Source organism: Salvelinus sp. IW2-2015, linkage group LG6.2 (genome assembly GCF_002910315.2).
Source record: "Salvelinus sp. IW2-2015 linkage group LG6.2, ASM291031v2, whole genome shotgun sequence".
Taxonomy (NCBI): Eukaryota; Metazoa; Chordata; class Actinopteri; order Salmoniformes; family Salmonidae; genus Salvelinus; species Salvelinus sp. IW2-2015.
Window position 1 is genome coordinate 20,509,607 of NC_036846.1, and position 12,357 is coordinate 20,521,963.

Consider the following 12,357-nt stretch of genomic DNA (forward strand, 5'->3'; position numbering starts at 1 on the left):
CAAGTTCAAACAGGTGCCATTAATACAGGTAACAAGTGGAGGACAGAGGAGCCTCTTAAAGAAGAAGTTACAGGTCTGTGAGAGCCAGAAATCTTAATTGTTTGTAGGTGACCAAATACTTATTTTCCACCATAATTTGCAAATAAATTCATAAAAAATCCTACAATGTGATTTTCTGGATTTTTCCCCCTCATTTTGTCTGTCATAGTTGAAGTGTACCTATGATGAAAATTACAGGCCTCTTTCATCTTTTTAAGTGGGAGAACTTGCACAATTGGTGGCTGACTAAATACTTTTTTGCCCCACTGTATATGGATCTGTGCCATTTACTTTGAACTGGACTGTGTTTACAGCATGAGCGGTTGTGAGTAGATGTGCTGCTTTGAGATCAAAGAGAGAGCTGCATGTAGCCTCATATCCTTTGCTAGCTCGTTAGTTATTAGCCCAGTTATAGATCATTTCTAGTCCGCAATAGGGGAATGATTGCTTCCTACAAGAGCACAAAACCTGTCAATTTCTAGACATCTTTGAAAATCGAGTCAGGTAAAGATTTATATTTTTTAGTCTTCAAGGGGCAGTGTTGTATTTTGAGACAGGCTTGAATAAGCTAAGTAGCCAATAGGCAGAGGGTAGCATAATTTGTCTGATTCACTGTAATAATGGTATGGGAATAATAATGTATTTTATTTTGTAAAATGTTTTCTTGCATCAAACAACACTAGATTTTCAGTCACCTCCTTGTCTGAAGGACAAGTGGATAAACAGGTTAATGTCAAGCCCAGAATGTTTTTTTCTTTAACGCTAGCGTCCCACCTAACCAACATCCAGTGAAATTGCAGGGCGCCAAATTTAAAACAACAAATCTCATAATTAAAATTCCTCAAACATACAAGTATTATATTATATTATATATTATACACCACTTTAAAGATAAACTTCTCGTTAATCCAGCCATGGTATCTGATTTCAAAAAGGATTTACAGCGAAAGCACACCTTGCGATTATGTTATGTCAGCACCTAGTCACAGAAAACCGTACAGCCATTTTCCAGCCAAGGAGAGGCTCACAAAAGTCAGAAATAGCGATTAAATGAATCACTATCCTTTGATGATCTTCATCAGATGGCACTCATAGGACTTCATGTTACACATTACATGTATGTTTTGTTTGATAAAGTTCATATTTATATCCAAAAATCTCAGTTTACATTGGCGCGTTATGTTCAGAAATGCATTGTCTCAAACAAACATCCGGTGAAAGTGCAGAGAGCCACATCAATTTACAGAAATACTCATCATAAACATTGATAAAAGATACAAGTGTTAAACATACGAATAAAGATAAACGTCTCCTTAATGCAACCGCTGTGTCAGATTTCAAAAAGGCTTTACGGCGAAAGCACACTTTGCGATTATGTTAGGTCAACGCCTAGCTACAGAAACCCATACAGCCATTTTCCTGCCAAGAAGAGGGCTCACAAAAGTCAGAAATATCATTAAAATGAATCACTTACCTTTGATGATCTTCATCTGGTGGCACTCCCAGGTCTCCATGTTAGACAATAAATGTTAGTTTTGTTCGATAATGTCCCTCTTTATGACCAAAAACCTCCTTTTTGTTTGCGCGTTTTGTCCAGTAATCCGACTCTACAAGGCGCGTACACTAAGTCCAGACTAAAAGTTTTTAAAAAGTACAATAAAAGTTAGTAGAAACATGCCAAACGATATTTAAAATCAATCCTCCGGTTGTTTTTGTCATAAATAATCAATAATATTTAAACCGGACAAAAGCTTCGTCAATAGGAAAGGAGAAACAAGAAAGGCGCGTTCCCGATCAGGCGCATGGCTGATGTCTGGAAATGTCCACTGGCCTCTCATTGAAAGTGCTGTATCTCCCTCAATTTTCAGAGTAAAAGCCTGAAACAATGCCTAAAGACTGGCCACATGTAGAGGAAGCCATAGAGCTCGTGAACTGGGTCCTAAGTCTTTGTATGGTGGATAGGCTTTCAATGGAAAAACAGCCTTTCAAAATAATAGTACTTCCTGGTTGGATTTTCCTCTGGTTTTTGCCTGCCATATCAGTTCTGTTATACTCACAGACATTATTTTAACAGGTTTTGAAACTTTATATGCAGTGTTTATATGCAGTGTTTATATGCATATCCTAACTTTTGGGCCTGAGTAGCAGGCAGTTTATTTTGGGAACGCTTTTCATCCAAAATTCCGAATGCTGCCCCCTACCCTAGTGAAGTTAAAGTTTCAGGGAATATAGGCCTACATTGAACAGCACACATTGGCTGCTACTGTATGCTGAATGAMAAAACAACTATTTCCATGTCAAAATGTTATGGGATGCATTTGCTCCAATGTTTTTGATGGTGGGGGTCTCTGGTAGGCCTACATTATGATAAAATAGCCACAGTAGCTTACTTGGCCACTGTTAAAACTGTAACTTAAAGCGGGTACATCCTCAGTGTTCACAGTAAACTTTCTTTATTTTCACTATTTTCTACATTGTATAATATAATGATAGTAAAGACATCAAAACGATGAAATAACACATATGGAATCATGTTGTAACCAAAAAAGTGTTAAACACTTCTTCAAATAGCCACCATTTGCATTGATGACAAAACCATCAAGCGCTATGATGAAACTGACTCTCATGAGGACCACCACAGGAATGGGAGACCCAGAGTTACCTCTGCTAAGAATAAGTTCATTAGAGTTACCAGTTCATAAGTTCATTAGAGTTACCAGCCTCAGAAATTGCAGCCCAAATAAATGATTCACAGAGTTCAAGTAACAGACACATCTCAACATCAACTGTTCAGAGGAGACTGTGTGAATCAAGCCACTGTGTGAATCAAGCCTTCATGATCGAATTGCTGCAAAGACACCACTATTGAAGGACACCAATAAGAAGAGACTTGCTTGGGCCAAGAAACACGAGCAAGGGACATTAGACCGTCAGAAATATGTCCTTTGGTCTGGAGTCCAAATTGGAGATTTTTGGTTAAACGGATGAACTCCCCATGTATATTTCCCACCGTAAAGCATGGAGGAGGAGTTGTTATGGTGTGGGGGTGCTTTGCTGGTGACACTGTCTGTGATTTATTTAGAATTCAAGGCACACTTAACCAGCATGGCTACCACAGCATTCTGCAGCGATACGCAATCTCATTTGGTTAGCTCTTAGTCCCACTATCATTTGTTTTTCTACAGGACAATGACCCAACACACCTCCAGGCTGTGTAAGGGCTATTTTACTAAGAAGGAGAGTGATGGAGTGCTGCATCAGATGACCTGGCCTCCACAATCCCCCGACCTTAATCATATTGAGATGGTTTGGGATGAGTCGGACCGCAGAGTGAAGGAAAAGTAGCCAACAAGTGCTCAGCATATGTGGGAACTCCTTCAAGACTGTTGGAAAATAATTCCAGGTGAAGCTGGTTGACAGAATGCCAAGAGTGTGCAAAGCTGTCTTCAAGGCAAAAGGTGGCTATTTGAAGAATCTCAAATATAAAATATATTTGTTTAACACATTTTTGCTTACTACATGATTCCATATGTGTTATTTCATAGTTGTGTTGAATGAGTAGGTGTGTCCAAACTTTGGACTGACACTGTAAAGTTGGCACATTAGAATACAAAAACACAGTCATGGGAAGCACAAGTAAAACATCACAAATCGCGCAGAAAAACAGTTACATTCCTCCACAAATAAGTCCCCAATCAATACTCTAAACGTTGCGAACAGCAGCAGAACATCTCAATGAAATGTGTTTTGAAATTTTGTTCCAGCAATACGGTGCTTTAAAGCTAAAAGCAGATTTACCTAGCTCGGTGAAGACCCTAGGAACCTCAAGAGTTAACCAATCCTGTGAACTGGTTATGCAACTCAGATGTCTATACTTCAACAGCAAAGTTAGATAAGACTGAAGTTTATAAAGTAGGGCATTTTTGATACAGGATGCAGTGATGAGTATCAAAACTGTCACCTGTAACAAAACGAAGGGCACTATGGTAGATGGCATTTCAAGGTTTAAGAGTAGTAGCAGTTATATTTCTATAAATAATATCACCATAATCAAGAACAGATAAAAAGGTTGACTGAATAATCTGCTTCCTACTGCTTAGAGAAAGGGACAATCTGTTTCGATAGAAAAAGCCAACTTTAAATCTTAGCTTCTTAACCAGCTCATCTATATGTTTTTTAACGTCACATCCATATAAATCCAAATGCCCAAGTATTTATATGCGGGAACACGTTCAATTGGAGAACCATCTAATGAGTGAACATTATGTATTTTGTTTTGCCCGTATTAAGAACAAGTTTTACATCAGCAAGAGATTCCTGCATAGCAATACAATCTGACAGTATTTTTGACACAGCCAGGTCAACAGTCAAGGCAATAGCATACATAATAGTATCATCTGCATAGAGATGAAGTTTAAAATGTTTAACAGCTTGACCAATGGTGTTCATATAACTAGTGAAGAGAACAGCTTTAAAATTGACCCCTGTGGCACACCTTTGTGCACTTCATGAAATTCCGACTTAACCCCATCAATCACGGTGGCCTGAGTTTTGTCACTAAGGTAATCATGAAACCATGAACAGGTGTCAGAGCTCAGGCCTATCGAGGACAACTTATTCAATAAAATAGCCTGATAAACAGTATCAAAAGCTTTTGACAGGTCCACTAACAAAGCAGCYCATTTCATTTGAGTGTCTAAAGCATTGACAAGATCATCAACAACTAAAGTGGTTGCTGTAATAGTGCTATGGCCAGGCCTAAACCCTGATTGGTTTACATGAACAATACATTTCTCAGATAATAAAGAGAAAAGTTGTACATTTACCAAGGATTCAATAATCTTAGCTAGACAAGGAAGCCTTGAAACGGGGTCCTAATTATTAAGATCACTATCCCCGTTCTTATGGAGTGGCAGCACAAGAGATGAATTCCATGCTTTTGGAATATTTCCTGATAACAATGTGAAATAAAAATGTGGGTTACTGAGCCAGCAATGATGGGTGCTGCACACTTAAGCAGACCAGGATCCATTTGGTCAGCCCCTGTGGGTTTCTTGTTGTATATTGCTAGCAACGCATCCAGGACTTGTTTTTCTGTAACTAGCCTAAAAGAAAAGCTTTGACTATCATTTCTTTGATCATTCAGCAAGTTTCCCCTAACAGCATCCAGCCCAGTATCATTGTGAATAGGCTTAGARGTTCTTTCAGAGATAAAATGGTGATTAAATGCATCAATAATGYCATTTTTTTCCGTAATGAGGCAAGTGTCTGAATTTATTTGTTGTGGCAGAGAGGAGGAAGTAGAATCCTTCAGGAATTTGACAGTTTCCCATTACAATCCGAAAGAGCGTTTACATAATAATCAGATTTAGACTTTCTGATTTGTCTTACACAATGATTCCTCAGTGGCTTACAAGCTTGCCAGCCCGGGCCTAAGCCTGTTTTCCTAGCCTTGATCCAAGCAGCATCGCTTTTATGAATTATTTCTGATAATTCCGGAGCATTCAACCTACCTTTAACCCTTAGTTTTTTGAAGACAACTGAAAAAAGGCTGAATGCTAAATCAGGTTCAGGGATAGCTGAAACACAATTAAGGTAACTAAAATAAAGATCATGTGAAAAATCCTGTTCACTGAAGGCTTAGATTTTTGTATTCTCACATCTCTAACAGGTCTAAGGGCCCGGTGGTATGTGGTATGTTTTCAAGTGTCTGTTCTATATCTAAGAGATATAAGAAAGCTCAGGATTTTTTTCAACCCATATTTAACCCCTTTTTTTTGGCACTAAAGTACATTCATAAATACTTCCATCATTTTGTTTTACTGGTACCGTTGTACTTTCAGATGAGTCTCGTGAGGCTTGTGGGTGTACTAGAGTAGGGATCATCAACTAAATTCAGCTGCAGGCCGACTCTTTCTTTTCTTCTTTTTTTTTCTTGAGCGGATTGTCAGGAGGCCGGAACGTAGTAAAAATGAATTGTAAACTGCAAATTGACCGCAAGAAACCCAAACGGATATACTGTATAATAATTTCAAACCTAGCCTACATTTGTATATGATCACATACTTCGCTCTATTATGCATGGGAATACTTTGGAACAGATTTCCAAAATTAAAATCACTAGGAGCTGATTTGTGTTTTTACAGTCTTATGTTTTTTATTTAATTTTTCAGAAGACTCAGTGGGGAACCCTGTCCTAGACCAAACCACCGACATGTACGTGTTCGTGATAGAAGATGGTGGTGTCATATTAGTGTGTAGCCCAAACTGTTCGGATGCTACACTTGTCAAGTAGAACCATACAGGGTTTTTCCAGTTTGTCCCCATAGGGGAACCCTTTTTGGTGCTGGGTAGAACACTTTGCAGGGGGTTCTATCTAGAACCCTCTATGTAGGGTTCTTCAAAGAACCCTCTGTATAAAGTTCTACCTAGGACACTCTATGAAGCATTCTGCCTAGAACCCATTTTATAATCTAAAAGGTTCTACCTAGAACCCTTTTATCTTTGGAGGGTTATTCCTAGAACGCTCTATGAACGGTTCCACCAGCGATATTAGCCTTTAAAATTGTATTATTTTATGACAATACATGACATATATCATAAGGCCTTTCTTTGAGGGCCTAGTTACTGTATACCGTAACACAGTGGTGTTAGGAATCTCCTGGTTTACAGGTCACATCAAGCCTGCAAGTCATATTATGCTGGCTTGCAAAGTGATGTGTAGTTCCTTTTAGAGTCCAGTTAGAATATCCAACAAGTAGAATTGTTAATCACCCGCAACCTGCATTCAGAATGACTGCCAGGYTAGGGAAGACTGAATATTGAGACGACCTCAATCATCTAAACTGGAACCACCCTCTCATTAATGAGTGCAATAAATCCTACAGATTGGATTATTTTAGAAAATTGTATGTTATTTATCTTTCTGTAGCATAAAATGTATTAACCAATCAATGTACAGATATACAGTAAAACAAACAATTCCGAAAATCTCCCTCCAATAGACCATGCTGAGAAATAATATACTGTATATGTAGAACCCTTCCTGCCTTCCAAAGAATCCTTCTTGCCTTCAAAATAATCATCAAAGAATGCTTTCTTCCAAAAAGGGTTCTTCTGATCAAAACGGTTCTTGGTATAAAGAACCCTATCCCTCCGCAAAGAACCATTTTTAAACCCTTTATTCTAAGAGTGTACAGACAGAAGTTGGCAGATCGGCTGTACCGACTTCAGACGAGTCCCAAAACGGAGAACACCATCGTGTTTGTGAGAGTCTTGTCTTTCCAGGGGGGTCATAATCGTTTTTTAGCCCAAACCCTTTGGACGCTACAGATGTTTTTGTTAGAAGACCGAGTTTCGGGAAAAAAACAAGGTTGAATCATGATGACGTCAGTGATCTTCAGGTCATAGCTCTAGAAAGAGACCCAAGTTCCGGATTTACAATTGCGAGTTGGATGACCGTTCAAAACATATTTCCCCAGTCAGAGCTAGTTATTCCCGAGTTTCCAGTTGTCTTGAACTCACTGAAGTCAGATTTCGCAGTTCACCGTTGTTTTGAGCGTGATACAAATCATGCTTCATTAACAGCATGGCCAATGTTGAATGTTTATAATTTTAAGCTTGGAAAAAAGACCCTTAATCCCAGATTTGGTACCACACAGCCACTCCAATGAATAGCAGAATAGTGATTGTTTTGCAATGCTTGCAGTTAGCCACTGATTCCTTCCAAACCACTCATTGTTGAATTTGCGATTTACAACTTGTTGTGTAATGTTTATGTCCAATGGCCGATGAGCACTGATATGTTTTACCTATAATTTCTCTTAATTATTTATCTTCATATGACAACGATTAAAAAGGATTTGCCAGTAGATTGTCAACTTGATATATGATGATGACTGCTAGCTAAAATTTTGAAGGTATAATGTTGACATGATCAGTCCAATCAAAGCTACTGTAGATATAATGTGATTTGTCATTTTATTTGTGGCCAATGACCCTGAGCCTTCTTGGATGGGCACTTCTAATGTAACTCTATGGCAGCACCCAAAGGCTGCTTGTATTTTCGAACTCTACCCTTAGACTTGGCGGTGACGTAGTGTCCCCATGAGTGACAGAACACTAAGCCAATCATGGCGCAACTAGGGAACATTACCAACACCTACGCTCCGTATTTTCCGCTGACTGCCCCACCACCACAGAAAGCACTGAGCTAGGCTGAAACACCTGCATTTTGGAGCTGCCTTACTCAATAAAGCAAAAAAGAGACCATGTTTGTATGCAGCTTTATTTATTTTTTACATTGTTTGTAAACTGATATGTGACATGTGATAATGCCAAAATAACATGCAAAACAGGCAAGCCCCCCCKAAAAAAATGTGTAGCTAAAAATGTGGGTCTCTGCCCCACCACCCTGAATGATGGGTCGCCACTGGTTGATGGTAATCTCACACCTTTTGTGTTGATGATGTGTCAAGGGAAAGGCCTTAAAAAGTTGATACCCAACTAGAAGTCCTGACTTTTATCCAATACTTTTGAGCGTTGGCACAATATGGCTGCAGTAGCAAAAGACCTTGCACATAATGTCATCATTGTATGGTATAGTGAGATGAGAAGCATGATGGGAATGCCAGGGGCTTTTGTCATTCTGCCTGCCATTGCAACGTTGCGTCACTCTCTGGCGAGTGGGTTTTGCCATTACATGCAACAGTAAATAGGCTTTTTGTTTATATATTTTCCCTGTCGCTGTTTTTGTTCTCTTTCTGTTGTGGTAGGCATCCTCCAGGCAACCACCCCAAACTGATCTCTATGGCACACAAGGCCAGCCTTTTGATTCAAGAGCTTATTTTCTTTCCAGTGTTCCATATATTTATTGGTCTCTTTTCTTCTTCCTCTCCCTCTGTGATTAGTGGAAAGAGCTAGAGCTACAGCCCTTCCTCCTCCAGCTTCCCCCCCTGCTCCAGCTTCCCTCCCCCCATTCCCCTCTTTCCCTGCTTTATTCCCCCTCACTCCCTCCTCCTCCTGCTTCCCTCCACCCTCGCCCAATTCCCTCCTCACTCACTCCCCCTGCTCCGCTTCCCTCCCCCTTCTCCAGCTTCACTCCCCCTCCCCCTCCACTCCCACGCTTCCTCCCCCTTTCCCGATTTACTCCCCGCTCCCAGTCTACCTCCTTACCACCCTCACCAACCCCCAGACACACACATTAATCCTTGCTCAGGCCTCAGTTTACAGATACAATGGGGTTTGGAGAATTGGACTTGAGATAATTGTGCTGCTATCCCATTTCGTCTGTAATGGAATCGCTCGGTGGGCCCCAGTCCAGCTTAGAGGAGAATGGCGTCTTTGCTGATAACACAAAAACAAGTCTGCGTGCCCAGCACCATTTGGAGATTGTCTTAACGGTGGTTTTGATTACTTTGTGAGACATCTCTTTCTTTTGCATCCACCCTCCTTTCTCCACTTTTTCACATTCTTCTCCTTTCATTATAGCAGTGATTCTCAAACTCGATCCTGGGGCCCCTCTTGGTGCACGTTGTGGTTTTTGCCTTAGCACTACACAGCTGATTCAAATAACCACCTCATCATCAAGCTTTGATTGTTTATTTTAATAAGCTGTGTAGTGCTAGGGCAAAAAACTAAACGTATTCTGTGCCATGTTGTGGGGTACTTTGGAAAAGCAGGAGCTGTGAAAATAGTGGCCACAATCAGCGTAATTAACACAGGTGTCAATATGGAAGAACACCTGCTCTAACAACCCCTGGCTGTTGAAGTTGGCAACCTCCTGGCCCTGGGGTCAGCAGCAGCGCAATGGTCGTTCATCAGGAATGGTGAGTGGATGCAGATGGCTGGGAAACAACACTGTTACATGTGAAAACGGCAGATGGAAAATGTATGGCAAAACCTAAACTTTAAAACAACCACAAAACGACCATATATGTGACCCGATTCAAGACATATCGCAAGTCACGACTTAACAGGAGAGCAGTTTGAATTAAAAAAAAAATATTTTTAGCAAAATGCGTTTTTTTGCAGAAATGCCTTCTTGAACATGTGAACTTTCATGTGCCTTAATAACAAACTTGTATGCCATCTGTAAATATGAATACATTTGTTAAATTATGAGCCTTGTTGGTTAAACCACATAAAAAGACAGCAATCTTCCCACTAGCCATGATTGGCTGAGATAATGAGTGGGCTGGACATGCCGAGAGATGAGTTCGTATTGGTCTGCAATATATAAGACTTTTGTCTATTTGTGCTGGTCAGTCTGTGTTGGTAATCCTGTTGAACGCGGCTTTAAAAAAAAAGTGTTGCTCTCCACTTTCTGGAGGATCGAGTTTTGAAATTATTGGAATTAGAATATGATAGCTAAAGAGGTGGGAAAACACCTGTTTCCGGATTACGTCTTCAAACTAAGGGCATTTGTAGTATGGATCCAGGGAGACACGTCCATCATGTATAATGATGTATACAGGTAAGATAGTCTAGCTAGCTATTTTCAGATATGACATGTTTCTAATTTTGACAAAGTTGTTTCATTTTAAGCTAAAGTGTACTGTTAGCTAGCGTTAGCAGGCTGGCTCCCTAGCTAACGTTAGGTGGGTGGCTCGTTAGCTAGCGTGACGTGATGTGTGATCTTACATGTTGTTTACCTAGCTAGGTTCAATGTTTACCTAGCTAGCTACATGTCTTAAGCTGAAGTGTACAACACCCATTGAATATGGTCAGTGTCAGTAAACGTCAGCACAAAAGCATAATGAAATTGTTGTCAGCAGAGCTGGTTCGACTGTTTTCATGTTATCCAGAGGTAAACAAATCATCGTCCAGAGTGTCACGTGTGCGCTCTGAACGCAAGGAGATGGGTGGGGCTAAAGCTTAAGAGGGTGTGAACAATGCTGAATGGGTGTAGACAAAGAAGAGCTCTCTCACCGAAATGCTAAAATGCAATTTTCTCAAAACTTTCAAAGCAGAATTACTTTCCCATTGTTCCTCAAATGCAGTGTATGATATACCATTTTGTAGCTCTGAGTCTCTACTTTTATCTATTGTAAAAAATAGAAATTCAAATTTTGCTACATAAGACAGAATCCAGGTGGTCACATATAACAAACCGGTTCAGTGCAGTGAACTGTTACACCTCTAGCACAGCTGTCATCAAGGCAAAGGGTGGCTACTTTGAAGAACCTCACATATAAAATACATTTTGATTTGTTTAACACTTTTTTGGTTACTACATGATTTCATATGTGTTTTTTTCATAGTTTTGATGTCTTAACGATTATTCTACAATGTAGAAAATAGTAAAAATAAAGACAAACCCTTGAATGAGTAGGTGTGTCAACTTGACGGGTACTGTATTTGTTTAATATATTTTCAAATGTATTCCGACATGAATTTAGAAGAATTTGTAAAAAAAAAAAATATGTTTAATTAAAATGTATGGCAAATATAAGTAAATTGGCCAAATCATATTGTAATGACATGGTGACATTATTAACAATGAAACTTTAGTAGTCTAGCTAGCAAAGGAAGCATGCTACATGTGTTACGGCTGATTTCCTCCTCTTCGTCTGAAGAGGAGGTGTAGGGATCGGACCAAGACGCGGAGTGGAAAGTGTCCATGTTTATTTAACAAAATAAACTGAACACTAATGAAACAAAGTAACAAAGAGAAATCAAACCGAACGACAGTCCCGTGTGGCACGAACACTGACACGAAATACAATCACCCACAAAAACCCAACACCAAACAGGTTACCTTAATATGGTTCTCAATCAGGGACAACGATTGACAGCTGCCTCTGATTGAGAACCATATCAGGTCAAACACAGAAATAGACAAACCAGACACAAAACATAGAATGCCCACCCAACTCACGTCCTGACCCACTAAAACAAACAATTAACACAATAACTAGGGTCAGAACGTGACAACATGGCAGAAGCATGCTACATGGCAGACCAATCCAAACTAATCTCCCAGCATGTCCAGCCCATTCATTATCTCAGCCAATCATGGCTAGTGGGAATGTTCCGGCCTTTTTCCGTGTCTAACCAACTGGGCTTGTAATTTAACAATTTTATTCATTTACAGATGGAATACATATTTGTTAGTAAGGCACATGAAAGTTCACATTTTTCAGAAGGCATTTCTGCCCCAAAAAATGCATTTTGATAAAACATTTATGTTTACATTCAAATGCCTCTCCTGTGAGGTGGTGACATGCGACATACGCCTAGTTTCCTGAAACGAGTCACATATATGGATCTGTGCCATTTACTCTAAACTGGACTGTGTTTACAGCATGAGCGGTTGTG